This window comes from Glandiceps talaboti, chromosome 18, assembly GCF_964340395.1.
Source record: "Glandiceps talaboti chromosome 18, keGlaTala1.1, whole genome shotgun sequence".
NCBI lineage: Eukaryota > Metazoa > Hemichordata > Enteropneusta > Spengelidae > Glandiceps > Glandiceps talaboti.
In genome coordinates, this window is record NC_135566.1 from 8,101,971 (window position 1) to 8,117,933 (window position 15,963).

Here is a 15,963-nt window from a genome sequence, read left to right on the forward strand (position 1 = left end):
ATAAACTTAATTGCTAGAGATTTAGTCTATTTTGATTGATGGAATAGGTAGGAATTTGTGTTTTGTTCATATCTTTATTGAGTCGTTATTTGCTCCCACTGCCCCCTTCTGAACATTTAAGTACCCATCAATGAATTCGTTATTACTATTAGACTACAAATATTCATGCACTCATTCACATGGTAATTACTGTGAATTTTTTATTGACTGTTGAAGGTTAAGGAACCCGGTAAACGAAAGGGGGAAATATGATAAAGCTGACAGTTTCCTTGTATTTATTGTATACCGTAATTTGGGTAGGGAGCCCCAGGTATAAACTCAGATAGATTTTACCTGTTTATTAGTTAATATTACTCTTAACAAACACTGAACTGGGTGTGTTTCAATGCATTAGAAATGAAATGAAGGTAAAAATTTCACTGATATTCATATATTTCTTACCATTATGAATGAAATGTGTTAGGAAAGTGGTGTGATGTTACTCTAAAATAACAAAAAATATCCAGTGTACAACAAGCGTGATATTAAATAATGCAAAATGCATTCATCCGGTGAATTATATGTTTACAGTGTATTGATACCCAAGGTGATTTGTTATCTTTAGGTTGAATTGGGGAAAAGCCACCACCTGTCAACAGCCGATTAGATTTATCACAAGTCTTGCCGTATCTTTCATCTTTGTCATCACTTTTTGATACTTTTCAAAATTAATAGAGTTCAAATCGATGAAATGAACATGAAACGCTATCAATTTAGTATATCCTTTCTGTTTTTGATGTTTTAGTCATCATTGTTAGCCTCCTGTATAATATTGTTTGATAAGGATTGATAGATTTGTTACAGAAGTGCCCATAGTGTGTTTTTACTGTGTCAGGTACATTCTCATTTTGCTAGGAAAGGTCTGTTCGATTGAAATAACAAATTTAGAAGTAATCTGTCGTTTGATAAACTAATTGTGATGCCTACGGTAATTAGAATAGGTTTCTGTTCTCTTCTACTAACAGTAACGTGTGAAGAATTAGAAAAATGGATGACGCAAGTTCAATGAAGTTATATACGCGGCGCCTGATATGTGTAATTTTGCAATGTGATATAATAATGTTTATTTTACACACAACTTACCGTTAACCAAGCGTTTAAATACTCTTTTGTACATTGGGCTGTGACTGTTTACTGACAATAAAATGTGTTGTTTGAAATAACATGAAGTTATATACTGTATGTACATGGCTTGGATGCCTTGTCAATTACCCAATGTATACAGTATTACTAAGTTGCTACCAGCTACTTCAGCAGTATATTTCTATCGGTATATGTGACGTTTTCTGATGTTTACACAGTAATCTAGAGAGATGTATATGTTCATGCAGGTTATGCCATAGACTAGTCTAGTAGTTGGTGTGTACATTCCTTTGATCACTCATAAGTGGTTTAACAGTAGCGTCATCATCAAATCTTTCAGTACAGTTGTATGAAAATATTCGTAGCTCGGTGGCCAACCTCTCTCGTTGTAAACGAGCCATGGAAACGACTATTGGGTGTCTTGAAATGAAGTATTGTCCAACACAAATACATTGACATACCGAAGCTTTTTTTGTCGCCTAGAAAGCAGTGGTGTGCGGATTTTTGGCTCATGCCTTTCCCTGACGACTGATATTTTGCTAGTGGCCATTTATAACATTAAACATTAGAATGACATTAAAATAACATAACATTACAATTTATTGCATCGGTGTTCAACGCCTAATTGAATACGGTAATTATGTTTATGTCATATAGCAGAATCTTTCGCATTGGTTCTAATCATGTGGTCTTATTTAACATCTGTGGAAAAATTAAGAAGTCAATAAAAATTTGCACCTTTTTTCTGGCCAAATGGCTGCTAGTGAAATCCCAAGTGTGGTAGGGGAATGGTTGGAGCCAAAAACTCCCATACAACTGGGTTTGAAGCTAGATATTTTGGAGAGTATGAGAAAAATCCAACTAAGAAAATACAAAAGTTGAAAAAAACATAGGAAGAAGTACAGATGTTGAAATACTTAATAAAATGGTTAGGCCAAAAAAAATTATATCTGGTTCTGGTCAGCACGCGCGCGCCCTGCCCTGCATCCCTCCCGATAATTTTTGCATTCCCGTTCCTTATTTATTCCTGATATCAGGAGAACAAGCAGCTGAAATCTACCCTACATGCCAAGACTGCTTAAATACAAAGCCTAAACTGCTTCGAAGAAAAAGGAAGTTTTTCAAGAGAGAATTGTGATAGAACAGAGTATGTAAAGTGTCAAAAAAATGTGTATTTACTAATTAGCAAAAAAAAAAAAAAAAAAAAAAAAATTAGGAAAAAAAAAAATTTGCGTCGTCGCACCACTTTAGAAAGTTTACCCTGACCAGAACCAGATAAAAATTTTTTTTGGCCTTACTTTGTAACTATCTACGGTAACTCTTTCCCTGTCTCTACAAATTTGGAATGGATTTTGTATAAATGATAACAAAGCGGTTGAGCTTGCGGCAAATTACTGAAATGTCACATCTTTCACCAATATAAATATCACCATAAACTTTAATGTCATCTCTGCTTCCAAATAACGACAGTGTTATAGATTACATCAAGTATCGGTTTATCAAAGTATTGGAGTGCAGCAATACTGCTTCCCTGCATTCTTGAATTTCCATCTACTTTATCATGTTTTCATTCCCAGGTTTTTTATCAGTGTCATTTCCATTTTTTCCGAAAGTCTGGCTGCTTATTCTCATCGCATCATATTGAATGAATAAAACCAGTAAAGTAAGACATTTTCATTAATCCTTGTGTTACCAGTATACTGATACCTAACAACTGGTGACAGGGCAACATTTACTCATTAAAAAAAAAAATGCCCTTTGGAGTTTTCAATTGAGTGAATTTTTCCTGGATTTTAGTCAAAGAAACAAAGTCACTCCTTTCACCATACAATTGTTTCTACTGAATTTATTTCAGAAAATAAAAGTTTTTAAATGTTATTTTATAAATACTTATTTGATTCTACAAATTATATTTGATAAAATTGTAGGAAAAAGATTTGAAAACACGTCAAGCACTGAATACTGTAAACTTGGAAATTTTCACGAAAGACTTATTTTTGTAAATTTCGCTGGAAAACAAAAACGCAAAAATAAGTACAGTAGGGACTAGAATGCCTTCTTGCACATGAACACGATATACCAGTCTGGTAATTATAGGAAATTTAGTCTTTGAGATCTTGTTGAAGACTGTAAAATTGCAAAATTTTGTAGTAGTGAAAATATCTAGGTGTACAGTATTCAATTCATAATATTATTGTAAAATGCATGAAAACACAAATAGTCTGAAAATTACTTCTCAGCGAATTTCCAGCAAAATGGCAGTGCAACAACCAGATTGATATCCGCGATATTTTGATGGTCTTTTTTTTTCTTCTTCAAAATACAGAGTGCATGCTTACTAGTATGGATTGATTACTCAGCATATTTCCAGCCAAACTGCCATGGTATAACCCAAATTGGCGTTTTTTATCACTCAAATCAAGTAACACCATAGTATTATACAAAGAATGACACATGGATAATAAGTTTCATTTTGAAGATTGAAACTGGGTCTTAGCTATCACCTTGTGACTATGGGGTGGGGTGGGGTGGGGTGGAATCAGGCGTGTTGGCCTGTTCTGCCCTGAAACCTATGATTATCAAAGTTGTGATCAATCCCAAGTCTTACTGTGAAAATATCCTACGGAGATGACCACCTAATGTGAGCGTTTAAGTGCACTGTTTCAGTTTTGTAGGTTTCGTGCCCCTATTATATTTATTATTACAACAACATTAGGTGGCTAGTTGTAGGAGGGCAGCACCAGGCCTAGGAACTACAGTGTTGGAGTCCTGGTATTTATCTTCATTCTCTGCTCTCTGCCTAATTGGACGAACTTTGATTGCCAGAAAGACAATACATTTGTCACATCAGTTGGTTTCAAAGGTCGTTGAATGTGTAAAAGTAGCCACCTTTGTGTGGGCAAGGTCATTGAACTGATGAGGTACACGCTCTGAAACCTTTGAACTCCAGTCATTTGCATAATTGGTGACAGTTATTTAAATACCTGGTGAACCAAGAGAAGTCTTGTCATTTCAAGTCTGGGCAGTGCTTTTACGTGTTTTATGATAAATTGTTACATTTCAAGTCATTAGACTTCTCTTCAAACACAGTTGAAAGGGAGAAATTAGATGATAAAGAGAGAGAGAGAGTACAGTACGTCACTGCGAATTGATAGAATCATTTGATAAAGTGATGCAGTATTGCTAAGTTATTACTATTGTAGTTTCTTAGTGTGGGTGTAGGAGATTTTGTACAGTGACATATACCATGCTGTGATTAGAACAATAAATGGCTTAAAAGGTGATGTCAGCATCACCTCACAGAAATGATTGAAAGTCCATATCGGCTTTCATGCAGTGATATCTACATGTATCCTGCAAGCAAAACAATTATGTTCATAGTACTATAGAAAAATGGCTATAGATGAGGAGGATACCTCTGGCAGTGCTCTCCCCTACAGTGTACAATAATTTTGCATGGAATCCCAGTAAAATTGACTGGAGAACTCAACTAGATTTTACCTACTTACTGCCCATAACAAATACTGGAAGAGGGAACCCTTGTAGAAAAAAGCTGAGGAACTCAGGTAGACTGTACCTACATACCACCAACACCCTCAATGACAACACTTGTAGGGGAAACCCCGGTAAAATGACTGGGGAACTCACAGACAGGTAGATTTTACCTATACTTACCACCCTTTACAAAACACTGGTAGGGAATGCTGGTGGATTTTACCTACTTGCCACCATTAACGATAGTACTTATACAATGTACATAGTCCTCATCAGTACATGCAGTGACTGATTGATTGTTTGTCGGCAGCCATACAATACTAGAATTGAAAACATGTTTTTCAGCCATACTAGAATTGAAGGCTTGTTTTTCAGCCATACTAGAATTGAAGGCTTGTTTTTCAGCCATACTAGAATTGAAGGCTTGTTTTTCAGCCATACTACAATTGAAGACATGTTATTCAGCCATACTAGAATTGAAGGCTTGTTTTTTAGCCATACTAGAATTGAAGGCTTGTTTTTCAGCCATACTAGAATTGAAGGCTTGTTTTTCAGCCATACTAGAATTGAAGGCTTGTTTTTTAGCCATACTAGAATTGAAGGCTTGTTTTTCAACCATACTAGAATTGAAGACATGTTTTTCAACCACACTAGAATTGAAGGCTTGTTTTTCAGACGGGAAGTACATAACAGGTAGATGATTGTACAGATTCAATGATTGATGAGTATTGCAACTATAAAGCTGTTAGTATTCATATGTTGTGGGTGACCTCCTGACGCAGTCCAATCTCCTTAATTCTGAAAGTAGATAGATTCAACTTGCCAGATATGAATTTAATTTGATCAGCTTTGGATTGGATTAGGAATGATGTGTCCAATCACATTCTTGTAGGTACGTGTATGTTTTACACACTTTTTTATCACTACAACATTAATTGGTTAGGTGAAGTGGGACTCCTGCATTGTTTTTCTGTGAAGGTTTGTGAATCCTGAAGACTTTAGAGTTCGAGAAGAAAATGAGGTAAACCTCCTTAGATATCTGTACCTTGTACTGTGTAATTTTGCTGGGAACTCCTGGTAAATTACCTGCAGAAATCGGTAGATCTTACCTACCTGCCAGTTCACCATCAAAAACACTTCCTGAAATGGGATACTCAAATAACTGTCCACCCCATTGCAGATGATATGAGCCTGGTTTAAGCTAGCAATTCTTCTCCTAAACTCAACACTAATCCTAAACTAAAATTTCCTACCCAGAAAAACTGATGTGTATCTTTTGTACAGTTGGCTCATTATTCTATATTCCTGCCAAGAAGGCAAATCATGTTCATGCTAGGGACGCCAATCATTTTCCTATCCCTAACATAACCTTTACCCAAACCCCTAGCTTGAATACAAATGTGTGTATATTGTATAGCCTTTCCACTCTGTTTATTTTCAGAAAGCTATGTTGTTATAGCTAAAATGATGTAGGCTTGGTGTTTCATGGATGGGACATTACGTTTTTGACACAAATATAGATGTATTTCGACTCTAGACTAACAATAACAGAGAGACACAGTAACATAGAGGATCCTTTGCTTAATATCACATTGAACACTAATAAGCATTTCTAACTGTTAGAATTGACATTTAAATTCTACATCCCCACTGTGCATGGCACCTATGTAATTGTTTCTTTTGCATTAGTAGTTGTTTGAGGGTGTGCATAAAATGCCGATGTTGCATTCATGAGTGAAAAAACACCAAGCCTACATCATTTTAGCTGTAAGTAGTCTGCTACGAGTTGTTGCTGATTTTGAGGGCTATGAGAAGTAACCTCTTATAGCTGTAGTGCCTGCTATAGGGTGCTGTAATCAAGCTGACTAGTTCTCTCTCAAATCACTCCAAGTCATTGTATGAGAGTGGTACAAGCAGCTCATTATAAAGCCTTGAGCTGTTCCTTCTGTGATAAAAGATAAGGGAAATCATATAATAATTTGTACAAAGTCGCTAAAGTAATATAGTTCATAGCAAAACAAATGTTTCAAGTCTTGTAATATTGATGATTTTATCACAGAGTAGAACGAACTTATCACACACGCAAACTCCAAGAACGCAACCGTACATTCCTAAATCATTTCATAAGTGAGGTAGTTCATGTAATTTGTGTAACTTACACACAGCTTCAATTTAAGTCCGATGACATCAATCTTAGATCATACATCTTAACATTTCGACCCTATAGACCTCCCGTAGGTTTCAAATCAAAGTGAGACGTCCCACTTCACTCTGATAAATTCTGTTTAGTGCACACATTCTGATTGTGCCGTTCAATAAGATGGATGTCATCTGGTTCTACCCTGGATATTTACATAAACCATTCCATTTTGCTTATGGCAATGACTTGTCTATTTCACAGAAACAAATTGGAATAAATTAGAATCTTTACTTCTCTGGAGTGATAGCAACTCCTCTGAAAAGGATGTAAATGTTTATTCTAGAAGTGATAAAGACATAAAATAATCAAAGATGGTTGTAGGAATTGATGTTTGCCTTTCTGTTCATCTTGATGTTTTTGCTAATGAGTGAACTGGATAAGAATGGGATAAATCTGATAAAACTTGCATAGATTTCAAAAAATGTTGAGTGAAATTTTCATCTAATTGAAACTCCGTAGTCACTCTGGTTTGGTAGTACTGTACTTTGACTTTTTGTAAATCAAGTCAGTTCAATAAAGTCAAAGGTTCAAACTCTAGAAGCGTCATCATACCCCATACTTCTAATTCAATATTACATTCCACGGATGCATTATTTATATTGCCTGCGTTATTACATTTGATCCTATTAGTATGCCATTTCCTTACCTGTCAGCCAAAAGGACAAACTTCAGGAAGTACCTGAAACATTAGTACGTCAGTATTGCAAACTATAGCTGTCATTGATATTTGGCATATGTTTGTCCTCTGTATTCACTTACTTGACACCTTTGAGACTTTTCTGAAATATCCGTTGTGTTTTACTAATGTGTTTCACACACAAACATACCACTGACAAGCTATTTACCTTGTTTGGTTACGTTGTCATTACGCTTTAACACCAATTTCAACCCCCCCCCCCCCCCCCCCCCCCCATGCTAGTTCATACAATCTCAAAGCGGTAAGTCAGTATGTATCAACATTTATTTTAGAAATTACAATTTTGTGATACCCTAGCATTTTTACCTGTAATTAAAACTAACATCTGTACATTTTTTCAGTGATAATTCAGTCCCTATGGCATCAACATACATACATACATATCTTTTACTTATAGTAAAAACACGGTCAAATTTGCATTTTTGTTTGAAAATTTCAGTAAAAACAAAATTGTAAATTCTATATGCATTTTCAAGAGGAAATTTTAGAAAACGTACAATTGTAAATTCCATTTGCATTTTCATTGGAAAAATTTCAGTTAAAACATAGAATTACAAATTCCATTTGTATTTGCATAGGGAAAATTCAGTTAAACCATATATTTCTAAATTTCATTTGCATTTTCATAGGGAAAATTCAGCAACAACATACGCATTTTCATGGGATAAAAAAAATTTTGCAGGTAGAAAATGTAGGCTTTGATAATGATGTGTAAGGTATATGATATCCTATTATGATTGGTTTTGATCCGAGGAATATTTGATATCATCTGATGCCTGTCATACATAATTTATTTCCTTTTCCTACCTCTGATCCTTGCTAGTGTTCTGGAGACATCTGCAAGGTATTAATACTTGTGAGAGTACGTTAATACGATTGGAAAAAAATTACAATTCTGTCTTGATTTCACATAGTTTTAAGACATCAAGAACATGTTTAATATTTGTAAAAAGGGAAATAAGTGCATGAATATTTCCAAAATTTGTTGACAAATTATTTTAAGAAATGATGGAAAATGTAATTATTTAATTTTCATCATTTGTGCACTGTTGAAGTTATTTAATTTTTGTTATTTGTGCACTGCTGAAGTTATTTGATATTTTATCATTTATAATGAGATCAGGCTAGGACTTGAGGTAAAAGGATTGTTAGATCAGAGATTGTGATTAATTGTTTGTTAGCACATAGTTTGTCAGTAGTTATCTCTTGTAAAAAGCAGAAGTGATATTTGAGTGGTGATGGCATTGTGTAACTGTGTATACCTAGGTGGCGTATAGCAGTGGTACCCGTCAATCTTGTCGTTCCACATCATTTGTCAGTTGACGTAATGAGGCAGAAAGATGAACCCCTATGATTGTTGGAATCGCTTGACGTTTGTACAACCGAGTTGATGGATTGGACATTGTAGGCTTCAACTCTGTACTGCACTTACTGTATAATCACCTGTGCCCTCAAATAAAGGACCACTTTTTTGTTGTGGGCCAAAAAAATAAGTTTTCTTATACTTATCAGCTGTGTGTGCCTTTAAAGAAAGGACGACATTTTATTGCAGGCCAAAAAATAAGTTTTATTGCTAGTTACCACATAGGGATAAAGGGAGTCTGGATACTAACCCAAAGACTTGGCTATTAGGGTTGACAAAATGTCATCTTGTGGTCGTGAAAATGTCAAGTCTCTGGGTGAAACTTAAACTGATATATGAGGAAATTGCTGTATTTTAGTAGAGCATCAAACTGACATACCCGGTAGAGGGCTCTCTAATTACTGCATAGCAAGGATAGGGGATCAGGAGAGATCTGAGTTTGGTGCCTAACAAGAAATTGCCGCTCATCAATACTGCATTACATTTGGTTTAGACAACATACTAGACATTACAAATTACATAGTAAGGTATAGAGGAAAACCAAATTTTGGCACATCACAAGAAATTGCTGTTGGCAGCATATGACATTTGACTTAGAGAAGTTTGCATACTCATTACCACATTGTAAGAGATAGGGCAACACCAAATTTTGATTCATTTAAAAAAAATAGCTGTGTATCAGCTGTGTACATTATGCCTAAGAGTGGACACGGATAAACTCAATGCTTTAAGTAACTGCAAGTAAAAATTTGTGATGACAGGCATATATTTGATATCCCTTTGTACTTGTACCGACACTGAGTTCACTACTGTAGATTGCAATTTTCAATGCCATGGAGAAATACTAAACCTTAGCTGATTATAATCGTTTATGTGTAGCCACAAAAGATTTGTAGAATTTTAACACCCCAAAGATATTAGACATCAAAAGCTACGATTTCTGTTTTCCATCACGTTATCAGTGAATAAAACTAGGTCATCTTGTTTACAAAACAAACAACTTAAATTTCCAGAATTTAGAATTTGACAAAGTACATATTATACCTACCAATGAGATAAATATATAAATATATAGAGCTGTGGGGTCAAACTTTATGCACTAGGTTCATAATTCGATGGGTCATTACAATAGTGTACATCAATTTTATCTCATTAATACTTATTTCTTGACTTAATTACAATTCAAGTAATAGTGACAATATGTTTGATTAATGGACACACAAAATTATACAGCAGTTAGTAGTCTTAATGAAAAAGACAAGGTTGATCAAAAGAACCCCCCCCCCCCTCCCTTCAGTCTGTTGGCTGTGCTATGTAAAACGATGAGCCGAATTAATTTATATAATGTGTATCAGGTGTGAATAGGTGTACTTACGCTGTGACATGATTTATGGTGACAAATAGATTCATATCTTGAGAAGTGTAACTCAGAACTAGATAAATTGATTTCATAATGCAGAACACAAATTCACTTTCATCATAAACGGTAAAAATGGACATCCTAATGATTCGCATAAAGAGCTGCGCTAGTCCAAAATTGGCCTGTCAATGCAATTAGACCAACATCGGTAATTCACAGGTGATAACAGAAAAAAAATGAAAAAATAAGTGCTAATTGTCTCTATACGTTGTCATCTTTTAAATCAGGTATCCATTTGATATTTGATATAGTTTGGTAATGATGAGTTATATAACACTAAAGATGTACAGTAGATGTGGTGCCTTTCTCATCTTGTGGCAGACATTACCACAATTATTGATGGGGGATTTATTTTTTGAAATTTGATCCCAGTTATTGTCGGAAGGCTTAGTGTAACAGAGTCACAGGTATGATGAGAGGAGACTCAATTCGCAGACAGCTTAAGTGTCTTAAGGTTACACTGAAGTCTCATAAATTTGTAAATCCACTGACAAGGTAATATAATATTATAAAGAGTTGTATCTTATACTGAGCTATGTATTTTAATGCTTCGAATATTGATTCCGATGTGAAAGGTGCGCGGTATCGTTGAAATTAGGATTTATGGGTGGGTATTGATGCTAGACAGATGCGATGTCACAAACATTGAATATTTGTATCCAAGCAACAGAACTAATGTAGTGGTTGCCCCGGTAACAGATGGAAGATGTATAACTTTCAGAAAGAAGCACAGTAATATTTATTGCCAGTGGGGGAATTTGATACATCGCCATGGTGGCAGGATTTCCAAGTGGAAATGATAATACAAAGGTTATCATATTTAGGAACTTGGTAATTGTATGAATTTTTCCTCTCAAAATTAATTCTGTGAAGGTAAAGATTTGAATTCCGTTGAAAATGTTTGCGGTAGATTGAAAATGTTAATGAGAACTACGAGGTCACCAGGGGGTCAGGTCAACATGTGAACACATGTTGTTCATATTGAAATCTAATCCTTTGTGTGGAGGAGTGCAATGAAATCGATAAAACTATAGAATTGATAATAGCGGATAACAAAGTGACACTATTTACCACTAGAATTAGTCATTTCTCATTGTTTAGTTGAGGGATATTTTAGCAAATGTCTACTCCTCCTGTCTTTTATTATTTCATGATAGTTAGAAAACGTTCAAATTTATCAGCAGTAAAAGTCCAGAATTAGGAAAATAAAAGTATTTTATGTATGAGTTTATTCTTACCCTAGACATGTACATAAAAATTTATTGTTGACATGCTCTCATTCACGTATTACAAAGTCCGTCAAATCTGTAGAGTACAATCATGCTTTTGCAGTTTTTCAAACTCAAATGTACATACAGATTACATTTTGGGATGAAGGTCAGAGATGTAGAAACCATGATGTATTTACTTTGTGAAATAAAGGCACTGTTATCATGGAATATTTTCCATATGTGAGCCTTTAGATAATTATGCAAATTTGCAGCGTTTTTTGCTAAGGGCATTATTAAGTAGGTAAAATTGACCAGCGTTCCCATGCCATTTTACCTGGGTTCCCAAACGGATTACTACAGGCTGTACGGGGGAAACACTGCCATTTTTACCCCTTTCTCCATTTCTGTTACCGTGGTTTCCCAACCTTTATTGTGAGATTTGTGCTATGTTACGTGTGTACGTATGAAATCCATCCTTAGGATAAGTGTTTGATTCATTTCATTGTAATAGTGTTTGTCAGATATAAATCCTTAAAATAAAGTCTGATTGATAATGTAAAATGGTAAATATAGAATAAAAAAATATATCAATAATTCAAATTACTGATAGCCATGATATGATCTCTTAAGTTGAATGTAGTTCGTCAGAGTTCAAATGTTTTTAACCTTAGTAGAATCTAATTCCATTTTATCCTAAATAAAAGATCTCTCAAATTTGATATATTTTGTCAAATTGTGACAATTTCGTTATTTAGTATCTTATCCAATATTTTGAAATTGACGTAAACTGGTTATTTTGTCCTTTCTATGGGATCCCTGCAATGTACATTTGCATTTTGTCAATTGAGACAATTTCGTTTGAAATTGACATATTTTGTTATTTTGTCTTTCCTGTGATATCTCCCCCAAAATATTTCATCAATTGTAACGTTTTCATTATTTGTTATCTTATCTAATATTTAAAATTGATAGGTATTATTTTGTCATTTTGATGATAACTTCCAAAATATTTTTATTTGTCAAATTATGATGATTTCGTATATAATACTGATATTAGTTAATGTGTCATTTGAATGTGGTTATTGTATCCTTTTGATAAGATCTCATAAATTGTCATAAATTTCATAAATTTCATTATTTATTAGATTATATATCATTTTAAATTGACATTTTGTTGTCCTTTCTGTGGTATTTCCCTGAAATAATGTGTCAAATTTTGATCAGATCATTATTTATGTATCATTGTGACAGATTTCTGGTTATTTTGTCATTTTCTGTGGGAGTCTCTCGAATATCTATTAGAATGAGTGTGGCGGACAGGTTATAGAGAGATGCCGCCTGACAGTACAGACTAATGAATACTTGATGAAATTGACATTATTGTATAGTCATGTTGCCATCCTTACTGATATTGATTCATTTTCCCCCTGGTTAGCTACGACATTGCATTTCTGGTCATAAAAATGAGAGGCTATAGTCAGAAGAAAGCTTTCAGGTAATCGACTGCACCGAGCTTGTACATTTCATTTGTGTTAGCCCGCGGGCAGCTTTCAGTAACCCATGGTATTTTAGGCCTTCCTTCATCAAATACTGATTTTAGAATGTTCACCAACCGTGTTTATTGTCATCTAAGTCAATGTAACTATTATAATGCAGGTTGACTTGTCACCCAGCAATGATTGTCTGGACAGATTCTATTCCCTAAATGTAGAAATCTCTGCCCTTTTGCTGTCATTTGCAATAATACAATAGTGAACCGAGTACAATGCCTGGCGGGGGTTGAACTCCCAATTATTGAGAATTATTACCGGTGATAACTGCATTGCCGTGTACTCCCTGAAATACTAACTAGCTTTAGATTACTGAGGTGTAGAATTTTTATTAGTCTGGAAAATAAGGAGACGATTGAAATCGGTGAAGATTTCATGTGACTTTAAGAGAGTCGCTGTGAAGTAGCTTGCTTATATTTGGCAATTGTTGTTCTGAATGACCTAAGGGGCTTTGTCACTACAAGTCGCTAGACTCATAGTGGCAACCCTTACTTAGGTCACAAGTATTTTCTGACTGAATGAAGACAAATATGGGAGAATATAATAAAACATCATTACACCAGCACCAGTAATATAAAAGAAAAATCATGGAAAATAATGACAATTTTGAACGTTTCGACTAATATTTCGAACACAGCAGCACATGTGATGTAGACGTGTGTTGTCGTGACATATAACGACCAGAGTATATATTCCATATTTTTTGTTCTAAATGGCTCTTGCATGGTATAACGTAACTGGTTTATAGTTGGCAACTGGTCTGCATAACCTCAGGACAGAACATCTGGGAATGTAATCTGTGGTTTATTGACTACCCAAAATTATAGTCAGAGCACCCTTATTTCATTTCTATTTCCATTTATTCAATTTATGATAAAAAAAAAATATGAAGGTAGATAAATTTTGTCTAACTGTGATAAACATCTGTATCATTAAAAAGACACAAATTTTATATGTATATAGGGAAACTTTGATGTATGAGAAAATATTGGAAGTAATGAGTAGTACAAACATTCCCTGAAGTAAAAGAAATGTTTTCAGCATACACTCTTTATCAGTGTAATATCTAATTCTTGCTCACGAGAAAGATAAATTCTAGAATTGAAATCAAACATTGATCAAAAAAGCATATTGACAGTTTGCACAAGGCCTACATGTAGTTTGGAATGCGACATAGTTTATTTGACAAATGTACACGTCTAATGTACTTTTACATATGGTTTTTACCTTGAAGTCTTTCTGTTTATGTGCTAAGATTCGTTTACATGCCTTCTGGTGTGTATGATAGTGTTACAAAAACCTTGTTGGTAAGAATGTTGTGTGCGTCTGTCTGTGTGTGATGGAGGACACTTATGTACATAGAATGTGTTGGTGGTTTTTGAGGTCAAGTCAACGACCTTGGTGGTGGATAACACGGTGGGTTTCATATATTCTGGCACCGTTCAGGAGGTCCTTCACCGCTTTCTGACTAATTTTTTCATTCTTAGACTGACATTTGACATATGATGTGAATAATGGCCACAGCGTACATGATTTGCATCGTGACAAATGCCGTTGTGCTACAAAGGGATTTGAACAAAATGAATAACACAATATTCATTCAACTTTCACAGTGTGTGTGTTATCAAATATCGTTGTAAAAGTACACAACTTGGAACCCAATAATTTAGTTGTTTCAAATGTCTTTTGGAGAGTGTTCCATGTGCCTTCCAATCCAATGTAACGTGCCACTGATGCACACAATTTCTAGTGACGCACCAAAATTGGGTTTTCCCCTATCTTTTACAATGTGGTGACTCACAAGAAATCCCTGTTTTTATCATTTTAACTCACAACAACATTTAGCTATCATTAGAGGGCACACTGATAGTGTTGTAGAAGTTGTAGAAACAAACGTTATAGATTTTTCATGACCTGTGTGATGTTATGATCAAGAAGCTGATTTAGAGAGTTTTTTGAGATAGTAACACCAAGTCTATATAGGCTAATGTATTCCTGTCATCTGTGTTATTTTTTCGAAGTTATCTAAGACACTATGGTATTGTTTACTAAAATCAATACACAAATTGTTAAATTTCCTTTTTCTTAAAAGGTTTTCTTCAGAACCAGTTTGATGCAATAAACACAAGCAACTATTGTTTCCACTGTAAAGGTCAAAGGTTAAATCCAGCATGTCATGAGTGATCACTCGTCAGCATTTCAGCCTGATTATATCGTAAATATGACTGCTATTAGCAGGATGATTTCGTTGTAGTCTTATGACATCTAGCATCATATGAACAGATAAATGCACAAGGCTTACCCTCCGGGGATCCACAACCATTATGAGTTTTTTGAAGGAAAAATGGAATGAAATTAAGGAAATTGTATACGGATATTAAACATGAAAACAGGCGTACTGGGAAAGGATTCACATACGGCAACAACAAGGGGCATTTTATTTATCTCCTGGAAAATAGACTAAAATATTTCCTATCTTTTGTAGAATAAGGTCAATGAAATATCAGAAGATCTTAAACTCACAGTGCATGATTGCACAACATACTAGTAGATGTTTTTCCAACTGTGCGATGAAACATTTACAATTGATTATGACCTAGGAGAGTACTTCAGTATGTGTTGTAAATCACCATATATTGAGGTAATATAGCGAGGGTAATAAACTATAGTTTAGATTATTGATTGTGACAAACTGGTTGACACACTTGGATTTTTCAGCTGTTTCTCACTTTGGAGACAAGGATGACTTTTGAGATCAGGTAGCTGTCACTGTTGTCGTTAATCATGAACACATCAATCACATGGCTATAGGTAGTCTGGGATATCTTGTCATACTGCAAGATTTCTTCTTCAAAGTCCAGCATGACAACCTCGTGTACTCTCTCTTGTTCTTTTGGAGATATTC

General features: G+C 34.7%; 1 protein-coding gene across 2 annotated transcripts in view; it reads left to right on the forward strand.

The window, feature by feature from the left end:
* LOC144448830 (mediator of RNA polymerase II transcription subunit 13-like) overlaps positions 1 to 15,963 on the forward strand; it is an 83,608-nt gene that overhangs the window by 39,569 nt on the left and 28,076 nt on the right. The gene's annotated exons all lie outside the window — the stretch shown is intronic.